This window comes from Oncorhynchus gorbuscha, linkage group LG03, assembly GCF_021184085.1.
Source record: "Oncorhynchus gorbuscha isolate QuinsamMale2020 ecotype Even-year linkage group LG03, OgorEven_v1.0, whole genome shotgun sequence".
Classification (NCBI taxonomy): Eukaryota; Metazoa; Chordata; class Actinopteri; order Salmoniformes; family Salmonidae; genus Oncorhynchus; species Oncorhynchus gorbuscha.
Window position 1 is genome coordinate 31646387 of NC_060175.1, and position 14478 is coordinate 31660864.

The following is a 14478-nucleotide window of genomic DNA, read 5'->3' on the forward strand; positions in this document are numbered from 1 at the left end:
TTTGGTGACAAGCCGAATTTCTTCAGCCTCTTGAGGTTGAAGAGGCGCTGCTGCGCCTTCTTCACGATGATGTCTGTGTGAGTGGACCAATTCAGTTTGTCTGTGATGTGTATGCCGATGAACTTAAAACTTGCTACCCTCTCCACTACTGTTCCATCGATGTGGATAGGGGGGTGTTCCCTCTGCTGTTTCCTGAAGTCCACAATCATCTCCTTAGTTTTGTTGACGTTGAGTGTCAGGTTATTTTCCTGACACCACACTCCGAGGGCCCTCACCTCCTCCCTGTAGGCAGTCTCGTCGTTGTTGGTAATCAAGCCTACCACTGTTGTGTCATCCGCAAACTTGATGATTGAGTTGGAGGCGTGCGTGGCCACGCAGTCATGGGTGAACAGGGAGTACAGGAGAGGGCTCAGAACGCACCCTTGTGGGGCCCCAGTGTTGAGGATCAGTGGGGAGGAGATGTTGCCTACCCTCACCACCTGGGGGCGGCACGTCAGGAAGTCCAGTACACAGTTGCACAGGGCGGGGTCGAGACCCAGGGTCTCGGACTTAATGACTAGTTTGGAGGGTACTATGGTGTTAAATGCTGAGCTGTAGTCGATGAACAGCGTTCTCACATAGGTATTCCTCTTGTCGAGATGGGTTAGGGCAGTGTGCAGTGTGGTTGAGATTGCATAGTCTGTGGACCTATTTGGGCGGTAAGCAAATTGGAGTGGGTCTAGGGTGTCAGGTAGGGTGGAGGTGATATGGTCCTTGACTAGTCTCTCAAAGCACTTCATGGGCAGTAGTCGTTTAGCTCAGTTACCTTAGCTTTCGTGGGAACAGCAGACTGGTATAGGGATTGATTGAATATGTCCGTAAACACACCGGCCAGCTGGTCTGCGCATGCTCTGAGGGCGCGGCTGGGGATGCCGTCTGGGCCTGCAGCCTTGCGAGGGTTAACACCTGTTCTACAATGTTAGCCAACGTTGTTTTTGTGATCTTCTAATCTTTGCTACGTCTTCCTTGAAGTCCCCCTATGTAAACCCAGGATATGCCCATGGTATTGTGTAAAGGCACTGAATCTAAGAGCGGGACAAACCGGAGAGTTCCATCCAGTCTGTCTGGGTGACTCAGAGAAAAACACATGATGCCATGAGCAGCCTGCCGCCGGGGGTTTGCGTTTGGCCACAGATTTATGAGCACGCTCCGAACATGACGCTACAGTACGCTCGCACAAACAATGATTTCATACAAATAACAAACTGTAAGACAGACTGCGGGATTGGCTGGACCTGGACAACAGTCAGTCAGTCGACTGGCGTGGTTGGACTGGTGTTCCTAATATAATCTGTCATTCACAAAGACCCTCTTGTGGGCAAAGCCCTAGTCTGGTCTACTCTGGCTGAGCAGCTCTGGCAGGAGTCTGGCTGGGTCCTAGGTACACTAAGTGGACAACTCGTCTAAGCAGAGGCCCACCAGCACTGAAAAGCATGATTCATTTTTGATAAATGGCTTGATGATCAATTGAATCTGTTTATCCCCCAAGAGTTTTGTACATTTGTCTGTGGTTGAACTTATCTATACAACTGCTGCAAAAGGTATGTCTAAATAGAATCAAGAGGATGTGATGGAAACTGAAATGGAGATGTTTGAAAGAAGGGTGGTGGTAGAGCACAGGCACATGGATAGATATGGAAGTGAAGAGGATTCAGTGAAGGTGGGGAGCTGTGGAAGAGTGAATAATAGGAAAACAGGCCAGTAGAAAATGTTTGGATTTTTGAAGAAAAGTACCGCCGCTAATTCTTCTTGTTTCTCCTTGTTACAGTTGGTCTACATCATGTTTTATCCCTGTCTGTGTTTCAGGTCCACACAGCCATGTTTCGCGGTGCCCCCCCAGTGAGTACCAGTGTGGGTGGACAGAGCTGTGTATCCACATGAGTAAACTGTGTAACGGGGTCCCGGACTGTACCGACGGCTGGGATGAGGGTCCACACTGCAGAGGTATTAAACACTCTCTCCCTCACTCCTCCATTTAAGTAGCCTGTCCAGATAGCTTAGTGTATTGTACCCTAACCCTCCCCATACATTCTCTAACCAGTCAGGGAATCTTGCAGCACTACAATGGAGGGGAGATGGCCTGGCCGTGGCAGATTTGATTCTAACATGGCCGTGCACCAAGGCTTATCCTCCTACATAGCACATGCATGCTGACCACTTCAAATACAACACTCCATCTTTAAAATTGGATTATGATTATGACGGATTACTGCAGATTGACATGTAAAGAAGCATGTGGGAGTATAATAACATGAGTTGGTTTATTTTCCACCAAGCATTGTATGAACTCCCATGGGGGTTTGCAAGTCCAACTACCTACAGCAGGCCTGGCCAACCCTGTTCCTGGTGAGCTACTGTCCTGTATATTTTCACTCCTGGTTTACTATAATTAAACTGAAATGTATAATTAAACTAATGTGTTTAATGTATAGTACAGAGTGGACAGACTCTCATTATACTGTAAAATTATTAAAAAGATTTAGAGTGAATTTATTAACATTTAAAGAGCAAAATTATGAAATAAATATCTCATTACACACTTGTTTTTTCTCATTATTACATCAATTAAAGTATTGTTCTGTAAGCAGGGTTGAACTTCCGGCGCCGACAGAGATGGCCGCCTCGCTTCGCGTTCCTAGGAATCTATGCAGTTTTTGGTTTTTTAACGTGTTATTTCTTACATTAGTACCCCAGGTCATCTTAGGTTTCATTACATACAGTCGAGAAGAACTACTGAATATAAGATCAGCGTCAACTCACCATCAGTACGACCAAGAATATGTTTTCCGCGACGCGGATCCTGTGTTCTGCCTTACAAACAGGACAACGGAATGGATCGCATGCAGCGACCCAAAAAAAAAACACTCCGAAAAAGAGGGAAACATAGCGGTCTTCTGGTCAGACTCCGGACAAGGGCACATCGCGCACCACTCCCCAGCATTCTTCTTGCCAATGTCCAGTCTCTTGACAACAAGGTTGATGAAATCTGAGCAAGGGTAGCATTCCAGAGGGACATCAGAGACTGCAACGTTCTCTGCTTCACGGAAACATGGCTTACTGGGAAGACGCTATCCGATGCGGTGCAGCCAACGGGTTTCTCCACACATCGCGCCGACAGAAACAAACATCTTTCTGGTAAGAAGAGTGGCGGGGGTGTATGCCTCATGACTAACGAGACATGGTGTGATGAAAGAAACATACAGGAACTCAAATCCTTCTGTTCACCTGATTTAGAATTCCTCACAATCAAATGTAGACCGCATTATCTTCCAAGAGAATTATCTTCGATTATAATGACAGCCGTATATATCCCCCCCAAGCAGACACATCGATGGCTCTGAACGAACTTTATTTAACTCTTTGCAAACTGGAAACCATTTATCCGGAGGCTGCATTCATTGTAGCTGGGGATTTTAACAAAGCTAATCTGAAAACAAGACTCCCTAAATTTTATCAGCATATCGATTGCGCAACCAGGGGTGGTAAAACCTAGGATTATTGTTACTCTAACTTCCGCGACGCATATAAGGCCCTGCCCCGCCCCCCTTTCGGAAAAGCTGACCACGTCTCCATTTTGTTGATCCCTGCCTACAGGCAGAAACTTAAACAAGAGGCTCCCACGCTGAGGTCTGTCCAACGCTGGTCCGACCAAGCTGATTCCACACTCCAAGACTGCTTCCATCACGTGGACTGGGACATGTTTCGTATTGCGTCAGATAAAAATATTGACGAATACGCTGATTCGGTGTGTGAGTTCATTAGAACGTGCGTTGAAGATGTCGTTCCCATAGCAACGATAAAAACATTCCCTAACCAGAAACCGTGGATTGATGGCAGCATTCGTGTGAAACTGAAAGCGCGAACCACTGCTTTTAATCAGGGCAAGGTGTCTGGCAACATGACCGAATACAAACAGTGTAGCTATTCCCTCCGCAAGGCTATTAAACAAGCGAAGCGTCAGTACAGAGACAAAGTAGAATCTCAATTCAACGGCTCAGACACAAGAGGCATGTGGCAGGGTCTACAGTCAATCACGGACTACAAGAAGAAACCCAGCCCAGTCACGGACCAAGATGTCTTGCTCCCAGGCAGACTAAATAACTTTTTTGCCCGCTTTGAGGACAATACAGTGCCACTGACACGGCCTGCAACGAAAACATGCGGTATCTCCTTCACTGCAGCCGAGGTGAGTAAGACATTTAAACGTGTTAACCCTCGCAAGGCTGCAGGCCCAGACGGCATCCCCTGCCGCGCCCTCAGAGCATGCGCAGACCAGCTGGCCGGTGTGTTTACGGACATATTCAATCAATCCCTATACCAGTCTGCTGTTCCCACATGCTTCAAGAGGGCCACCATTGTTCCTGTTCCCAAGAAATCTAAGGTAACTGAGCTAAACGACTACCGCCCCGTAGCACTCACTTCCGTCATCATGAAGTGCTTTGAGAGACTAGTCAAGGACCATATCACCTCCACCCTACCTGAAAACCCTAGACCCACTCCAATTTGCTTACCGCCCAAATAGGTCCAGACTATGCAATCTCAACGACACTGCACACTGCCCTAACCCACCTGGACAAGAGGAATACCTATGTGAGAATGCTGTTCATCGACTACAGCTCGGCATTCAACACCATAGTACCCTCAACTCGTCATCAAGCTCGAGACCCTGGGTCTCGACCCCGCCCTGTGCAACTGGGTACTGGACTTCCTGACGGGCCGCCCCCAGGTGGTGAGGGTAGGCAACAACATCTCCTCCCCGCTGATCCTCAACACGGGGGCCCCACAAGGGTGCGTTCTGAGCCCTCTCCTGTACTCCCTGTTCACCCACGACTGCGTGGCCACGCACGCCTCCAACTCAATCATCAAGTTTGCGGACGACACAACAGTGGTAGGCTTGATTACCAACAACGACGAGACGGCCTACAGGGAGGAGGTGAGGGCCCTCGGAGTGTGGTGTCAGGAAAATAACCTCTCACTCAACGTCAACAAAACTAAGGAGATGATTGTGGACTTCAGGAAACAGCAGAGGGAACACCCCCCTATCCACATCGATGGAACAGTAATGGAGAGGGTAGCAAGTTTTAAGTTCCTCGGCATACACATCACAGACAAACTGAATTGGTCCACTCACACTGACAGCGTCGTGAAGAAGGCGCAGCAGCACCTCTTCAACCTCAGGAGGCTGAAGAAATTTGGCTTGTCACCAAAAGCACTCACACTCACAGCTTCTATCTCAAGGCCATCAGACTGTTAAACAGCCACCACTAACATTGAGTGGCTGCTGCCAACACACTGTCATTGACACTGACCCAACTCCAGCCACTTTAATAATGGGAATTGATGGGAAATGATGTAAATATATCACTAGCCACTTTAAACAATGCTACCTTATATAATGTTACTTACCATACATTATTCATCTCATATGCATACGTATATACTGTACTCTACATCATCGACTGCATCCTTATGTAATACATGTATCACTAGCCACTTTAACTATGCCACTTTGTTTACTTTGTCTACATACTCATCTCATATGTATATACTGTACTCGATACAATCTACTGTATGCTGCTCTGTACCATCACTCATTCATATATCCTTATGTACATATTCTTTATCCCCTTACACTGTGTATAAGACAGTAGTTTTGGAATTGTTAGTTAGATTACTTGTTGGTTATCACTGCATTGTCGGAACTAGAAGCACAAGCATTTCGCTACACTCGCATTAACATCTGCTAACCATGTGTATGTGACAAATAAAATTGGATTTGATATGAGTGTATGAAGGTCAGACTTGGAGCACACTCAAATAATGATTATGTGGCTTAGATTATCTATTTTTCAGATGAACTGTGCCAACAAAAGTTTTAAACCTTTGCATTCCTAGCTAAAACCATGTGCTGATTCTGATTAGGTTGGCCAAACGGAGACACAGGCACTCATTTCAGCCAATCACGGCTAGCTGGAAGGTTGCGTTCTTTTCCCTTGGCTAACCCAACAAGGCTCGTAATTTAACAATTGTATTCATAATTACAGATGTCATACACGTTTATTGTTATGGCGCATGAAAGTTCACTTGTTCAAGAAGGTATTTCTGCCCCCAAAAAACGTTTTGATATAAAATAAGCTTGCATTCAAATGGCTCTCCTGTGAAGTGACGCGCGACATATGCCTAGTTTCCTGAAACCAGTCACATATATCAATCACAAGTGATAGGCTACTATTCTCACCCATCACACTATTCTTGATTTAATCTTGTCTTTACACATAATGTGTGAAGTTTGCTTTGAGTTTAAGGACCGTTATCATGTATCAGTCTCGAAACGGGCAGCGAAATAAAATACATGTCATCTATGCACTTAAATAGAGAATGGAGGACGCTTTCCATGGTTCATTTTCATGCCCGTCAGGTAGGATATACTCCTGTCTTAAAGATAAGCAATGTGCTTAATATTAGGAAAGTTGAGAAGTAGAGTAAGCCTAGCCCATAGAAAGCTGATGGGATCCTCCTCTTTTTTAGAGGTCATCACTCTGTTTTCTCATGCAATTGCATAGCCTATAGAAATGTTGCCCAACATCAGCTCATGGGCTCTCTTGAAGTGTTTGTTTAATTAGATTTTTGATCACTTTTTACATGTTTTATATCAGAGTAATTAGAGGGACAATAGAGTGCGGGGTACCAGGCAGTTAGCAAGTTTGGCAGGCTACTAATGACCATCATCAGAGCTTGGAGAAACTTAATTTCCGTGAATAAACGTTCATGTGGAATTTGACTGCCATCATGACTCGTGACCGCCGATATGGCGGTAATACGGTCACCATAACAGCCCTACCCAGAGACCCATTTTGCAACCCCAAGCTTTCCTGCTTCCCCATGCCCAGAGGCAAGACTCCAGCTCTGGGTCTGACGGCAGACAACAATAACCTTTAGGACGAGAGCCTGGGCTATTGATTCCTGCATATAAAATGACTAACGTTTTGTAGTTTTCCGCATAGCTTAATGTCCATTTATAGACTGACTATGATGTTTTTATAGATCACAGGCACATCGAAAGGGAAAAATGATTGACCTACTATACATAACAACAAAGGCTGAGCTGGTCAATTTTCTAGTAGGCTATTTGGCAGCAGACACGCTGACAGTAATGAAAGTACACCAACAACTTCACTGTCTCATCTGCAGATCCATATTTCTTAATGTAATGTCCTTATTATTGGAGAATGTTTTTACCCATACTCTCTCCCTGGGTCCTGCTCTCTGCTCTACCCCTTCTCCACCCTCCTCTAACCTCCTCCACCCCATCCCTTGTTTCTACAGAAATTGCCTCTTGATTGCTCCTCAAAGTGACCCCAACATATCATTACCTCCTCCTCCCTGTCTCTCTACAGAATTCGCCACAAACTGCACTCTGTCGGGTTGCCAGGACAACTGTTCTGTGACTCCGTTGGGCGCTGCATGTTACTGTAAGAGTGGATATGAAATAGGGCTGGACGGCAAGACATGTAAAGGTGAGTTCTGACAAACTTTAGCCTTCTAGACATTGTGACAACCTGCTACTGGCTTTATAAATAGTAGGCCTATACCTAGTTAAAGTCTGGTGGGCAATTGTCCCTATCCAGCTCAAAGGAACCATCAAAAAGAGCTAGAGGGGTTTTGTGCATTAACAGTAGCTAACCAGATGTGATTGGCCCATGTGTAACCTACTCTGTGTGTGTGTTGGTCAGATTTTGATGAGTGTAGTGTTTACGGGACCTGCAGCCAGTCATGTACCAACACAGAGGGCTCCTATACCTGCAGCTGTGTGGAGGGCTACCTATCCCAGCCCGACAACCGCTCCTGCAAGGCCAAAAATGGTATGTATTATTAAGACCTACCACCACTCACCTCGTTATTTTATCGAAAGGTACCCTTGAAGCTTTCCATGGGGCTTTTAAACCAATGTACTGTGAATATACTGTAGGATTCGTATTAGCTGTTGACCACTTTTTTGATTGCCTACCCTTACACCTTGTTGAGACAACAACTCAACCTCTGCTCCAAAGTCCTCTCACACTCCTCCCTCCTCCCATTCACCGATCTCTCCTCTCCAAGACCCAGTAGAAAGGAACTCGGTGCTGCTGATCGCCAACAGTCAGAACATCCAGGCTACGACTCTGAGTGGGACCACGATCAGCCTGCTGTCCACCACCACCAAGCAGACCACCGCCATGGACTTCCTCTATGCCCAGGAGCAGGTCTGCTGGATCAACGTGGGCGACTCACCCGCCTCCACCCACCTCAAGTGTGCCAAGATCCCCAACCTCAAGAGCTTCACAGACGAGAGGGTCATCAACATCTCCCTCAGCCTGCACCGTGAGTTCTATAATAAAATATGATCCAGTATGATACTCCAACATCTCACTCCGCTTAGACTGTGACTACACTGTAGTATAGTACAGTATGATGCAGTATAGTATTAGTTCATAACTATACAGTACAGTATACTACATCTCACACCACACTGCTCAAGGATTCTACAGTGAGTAGCACAGTGGGATAATTCAACATCCACACCATCCATAATACCCCATCCATCAACATCCACACCATCCATAATACCCCATCCATCAACATCCACACCATCCATAATACCCCATCCATCAACATCCACACCATCCATAATACCCCATCCATCAACATCCACAAACTGGTAATACAATGGAGGACACTGTTACATCAGTACAACATGAAGAGTAAAGTAAGGTACGCTGTTACAATAAAGCAGGCACATTACATCATAGCATCAACATCTCCCTCCCTCTGTCTGCACCAGTCAACAGTTGAATATGACATACTTTAGCAGTTCTACAAGTGTGTTCATGCATGTGTGTGGTGCTAGAAATGGCATGTGTGAGGGTGTGCCCATATTTTGTCTGTGTGTGTGCCTGCGTTTCGTGTGCGTCACTGTTGATACTATAGCCGGAGTTGTACAACGGCCAGTTTGGAAGAATACCGAAGCCAGTTCTCTTCCAGTAAAAAAGGAAAGATGTAGCCAATGGATCTGAGGAAAAACATGTGTGTGAGCAGGTGTGTAGGTTATAGGTCAGCTCCCCCTTATCCCCTTCCTCTGTCTCCCTTCAGTCCCTCCCTCCTCCACATCAACCCAGACAGACGCGCATACGCAGACAGACAGACAGACGCGCATACGCAGACAGACAGACAGACGCGCATACGCAGACAGACAGACAGACGCGCATACGCAGACAGACAGACAGACGCGCATACGCAGACAGGCGCAGGCAGGCAGGCATAATTTGTAAGCAATGTATGATACATTCTGTGTATATGTAATTCTGTGTGATTATTTAGTAAATAAATAATTAAAACAAATGTTGTATTGCTGATTCAACTTGTTAGCCAGGGTTCGTGAAGATAACCACGAATTTACAACTTTCAGATGAGACTTAACAAGGTGACGATTAAATATTGACTGCTATTGATGGAAAAGATTACCAGGTCTTTAAGAGTTTATTCGGAAGGTAACAGCTCTATAAACATTATTTCGTGGTGCCCTGACTTTATAGTTAATTATTTACCTGATTTATCTTAATCAGGTAATATTAATTACATAAAATGATTTTATAGAATAGCATGACTTAATCCGGCATAGTCAAAGACACGACACAGCCAAGACCTCAGAAAAAGATTATAGACCTCCACAAGTCTGGTTCATCCTTGGGAGCAATTTCCAAACGCCTGAAGGTACCACGTTCATCTGTACAAACAATAGTACGCAAGTATAAACACCATGGGACCACGCAGTCGTCGTACCGCTCAGGAGGGAGACAGGTTCTGTCTCCTTGAGATTAAACGTACTTTATTGCGAAAAGTGCAAATCAATCCCAGAACAGCAGCAAAGGACCTTCTGAAGATGCTGGAGGAAACGGGTATGAAAGTATCTATATCCACAGTAAAACAAGTCCTATATCGAGACAACCTGAAAGGCCGCTCAGCAAGGAAGATGCCACTGCTCCAAAACCGCCATAAAAAAGCCAGACTACGGTTTGCAACTGCACATGGGGACAAAGATTGTACTTTTTGTAGAAATGTCCTCTGGTCTGATGAAACAAAAATAGAGCTGTTTGGCCATCATGACCATTGTTATGTTTGGAGGAAAAAGGGGGAGGCTTGCAAGCTGAAGAACACCATCCTAACCGTGAAGCAGGGGGGTGGCATCATCATGTTGTGGGGGTGCTTTGCTGCAGGAGGGACTGGTGCACTTCACAAAATAGATGGCTTCATGAGGCAGGAACATTATGTGGATATATTGAAGCAACATCTCAAGACATCAGTCAGGAAGTTAAAACTTGGTTGCAAATGGGTCTTCCAAATGGACAATGACCCCAAGCATACTTCCAAAGTTGTGGCAAAATGGCTTAAGGACAACAAAGTCAAGGTATTGGAGTGGCCATCACAAAGCCCTGACCTCAATCCTATCACAAATTTGTGGGAAGAACTGAAAAGCGTGTGCAAGTAAGGAGGCATACAAACCTGACTCAGTTACACCAGTTCTTTCAGGAGGAATGGGCCGAAATTCACCCAACTTATTGTGGGAAGCTTGTGGAAGGTCACCTGACACGTTTGACCCAAGTTAAACAATTTCAAGGAAAATAAATCATTCTCTCTACTATTATTCTGACATTTCACATTCATAAAATAAAGTGGTGATCCTAACTGACCTAAGACAAGGAATCTTTACTAGGACTAAATATCAGAAATTGTGAAATACTGAGTTTAAATGTATTTGGCGACGGTGTATGTAAACTTCCGACTTCAACTGTATGTGTGCGTAGTGGGGGAGAAAATAACTACAAATAGCTCTTCTAAAACTGTCCCCCTTTTCGCTGTTATTTTCACTAAAACCCTTAGAATAGAAACTGGGACTTTTAGCGAGTTATCCATCCACTCTTAGGCATATTTCATCCTTTTATTTCCGTAATAGGAAAATAAACTAACATATCTGTTTATCAGATTCCATTATTGACTCTTGAGAATTGTTGTTGGTAATATGACAGTTTTTGTCAACGCTCCAGCACTAGGTAGAGTTGATAGTTTGCTGAGGCTATTGGCGAGTGTGACAGGGAATGAACGGGCCTTGCTCGCTGAGTCGACACGACCGGGTCAAGAAGGCAGCCAATGACAGAGGTCGTCAGCAGTCCTTCTGTAGCTCAGTTGGTAGAGCATGGCGCTTGTAACGCCAGGGTAGTGGGTTCGATTCCCGGGACCACCCATACGTAGAATGTATGCACACATGACTGTAAGTCGCTTTGGATAAAAGCGTCTGCTAAATGGCATATATTATATCATTATTATATATTATATATACATAGGAAAGGGTGCGTTTGTGGTCGCAGTGAGTCATGACCTCAGAATGCCACACAGATGAGCAGTCCATGACCTCAGAATGCCACACAGATGAGCAGTCCAAGACCTCAGAATGCCACTCAGATGAGCAGTCCATGACCTCAGAATGCCACTCAGATGAGCAGTCCATGACCTCAGAATGCCACTCAGATGAGCAGTCCATGACCTCAGAATGCCACTCCGATGAGCAGTCCATGACCTCAGAATGCCACTCAGATGAGCAGTCCAAGACCTCAGAATGCCACACAGATGAGCAGTCCATGACCTCAGAATGCCACTCAGATGAGCAGTCCAAGACCTCAGAATGCCACACAGATGAGCAGTCCATGACCTCAGAATGCCACTCAGATGAGCAGTCCATGACCTCAGAATGCCACTCAGATGAGCAGTCCATGACCTCAGAATGCCACTCAGATGAGCAGTCCATGACCTCAGAATGCCACACAGATGAGCAGTCCATGACCTCAGAATGCCACACAGATGAGCAGTCCATGACCTCAGAATGCCACTCAGATGAGCAGTCCATGACCTCAGAATGCCACTCAGATGAGCAGTCCATGACCTCAGAATGCCACACAGATGAGCAGTCCATGACCTCAGAATGCCACACAGATGAGCAGTCCATGACCTTAGAATGCCACACAGATGAGCAGTCCATGACCTCAGAATGCCACACAGATGAGCAGTCCAGATGTGCTCCTCCTTTTACTCTTTCTTTCTCTCATGCACTTTGTTTTCTTCCTTACTTTCCCTGTCTGTGCATCTCCCCCTCACTTACAGCATTAAGTTGACACCCCATTAAGATGCTCATCCCTAAAATACCATTATTTTATTACATTGTACTGGATTCATGCAGCATGTCTAGTGTGTATGTACGGTCACGTATTCTTAATACTGTAGGATGGAGCTGACACTGCATAATAAAGCTATCATAGTATCACCCAGTCCATAAGCTATCCTTATGGTAACGGTTTAATTGATTCTAAGGCTAATTTGAATGTTTTCATAAGGATTTCATGCTAAAGCAGCAGGGGGTTATTGTGAAGTAATGGGGAAGGGCCTACTAGCTGTTCTCAGTACAGATGTTTCTGCTACATCTCCTTAGGAGGTCATGTGCTGGAAAAGAGAGTCTCTCTTGCAGCTCCACGTTCAACACTTGTTCTGTATCTCTTTCTGACTGTTGCCTGTCTTTCTCTTTTTCTGTCAGTCTCTTTCTCTCAGCCTCTCAGTAACCTTAGTCACCCCTTCAACCAACTACTTTAGAATGATAGAGCAATGTCTATCTTTTCTCTCCATCCTCCTCTTCTTCTTCTGTTCTTCCTCTCCCTCTGGCCTTGCTTTCCACTGCGTCTTAACCAGTACCACATTTTGGAATAGCGTGTCTTTTAGCCATCTTTTTGTGCCTTTCCATTCTTGTCTTGTGATGCGTTCTCCAGATGGTGTTTTAAGACTGGAGAGTTTTCAATGCAGGAGATGGGTTTTGGTGAGGTGGAGGGGGGAATTTGAGGGGTGGGGGGGGGTGTAAAGTCTTAAATCACTGTTTGGGGAGGGTGTGAAGAGGTTAGCCGGAACTTGCATTTTATTAGCGCTCCGTCACGGTATGGTAGGCAACAACTTCAACATATCAGATATTGATTAATGCAATATACTTACTCTCCGTTTCCAATCATATAGATGTTGCTCTGTTTGGTCCAATAGCAAGTGCAGGTTCGATATACACCCTCCCAAATTCCCTGGATATGGATCTAGTCCTTTCTCTCTGAGGTGCAGAGGGGTGAGCAGAGTAAACAACCTATTTGGAGGAGAAAAAAAGGCACTGGTCTCTTTTTTAAAATTATGTTGAGGTGTTTTATAGTGCAATGTTCGTCAAATAGAGATGCAGTTAATGAATCTAGATTGTTCTCCTCTAGGGAAGGGAACAGGGGGGGGTGGATGGATGCATGGAGGAAGAGGAGAGAAGTGGGAGGAGAGGTGATGCAGGGACAAAGCAAAACAAAAATATTTTGGCTTCCCGGTCATTTTCTGTTTACCAGAAGTAGGGGGGGAAAGTACATTCCAATGAACAGGGATTAGACTTTCCTCTCACCCTCATCTGTTTCTTTCCACTCCTCTCCTACTGGACCATTAAAGGTATTTTTACAATTATAATCTTCTCTCCTCTCCCCTATAAGCCTGCTGTTAAGTTTCCCTTATGGAAATCAGAGAGTTAAGTGCAAATGTGTATATCATCCATTTTGAATGCCCTCCTCATTCAATCACATTGAAACATATTGTTAGTGTGCATGTGTTTAAAAAACTGAACAATTAAACCTTTTAAATTCCATTTAGATTTATTGCCCAAGAGCTGATTTCACTAGGCACGCTTTTATTGCCCTCTTAGGCCTTGGAATTTGCCTCGTCAACCCTCCCATCCTACTCTTTCCACTTTTAGAGAAATCTATCCCCTTGGCCTCTCTAAATCAACACGGTGCCCCCCTCACCTGTATACACCAGACATATGCCACAGTGCCCCCCTCACTACCAAACACCAGGCATACCCCATAGATGACTGGTGACACCCTAGGTGAAGTGTGAAGTGTGTGTGTGTGTGTTGGGTTCTGTGGTATCTGCTCAATAAAAGACAGAGAATGGCCTTGTGGGAGGTGCAGCCCCCTGCCTCAGACACACACACACACACACTCTAAACCCAGTAATAATATCACCATTTTAGGGGACTGTATCGCTGTGTTCCCCAGTGTCTCATATCTAGCTCCAAAAATGAGGCTCTCTGTGATCTCTGGCAAACACTCAGTCTATCGTTGATGTGTGTGTGGTAATAGTAGATGTGTTGCTCTTTCTCTCTCTCTTATTTTCGTCTAAACCCTTTGCCCTCTGTGTGTTCACTATATTCGGCATAGTTTGGGTAGGGCAGGGGCCTTCACATGTTCCCTTAACTTCTGAGGAATCAAGGGACCTAACGTGTGCCAGGAAAACATTTCCCACACCCCCTCCACCAGCCTGTTCCGTTGACAACAGGCATTATTGGGC

The 14478-nt window shown here is 45.3% G+C and overlaps 1 pseudogene; it reads left to right on the forward strand.

Annotated features, from left to right (window-relative positions):
• Positions 1 to 14478, forward strand: part of LOC124016866 — a 184846-nt pseudogene that overhangs the window by 46917 nt on the left and 123451 nt on the right.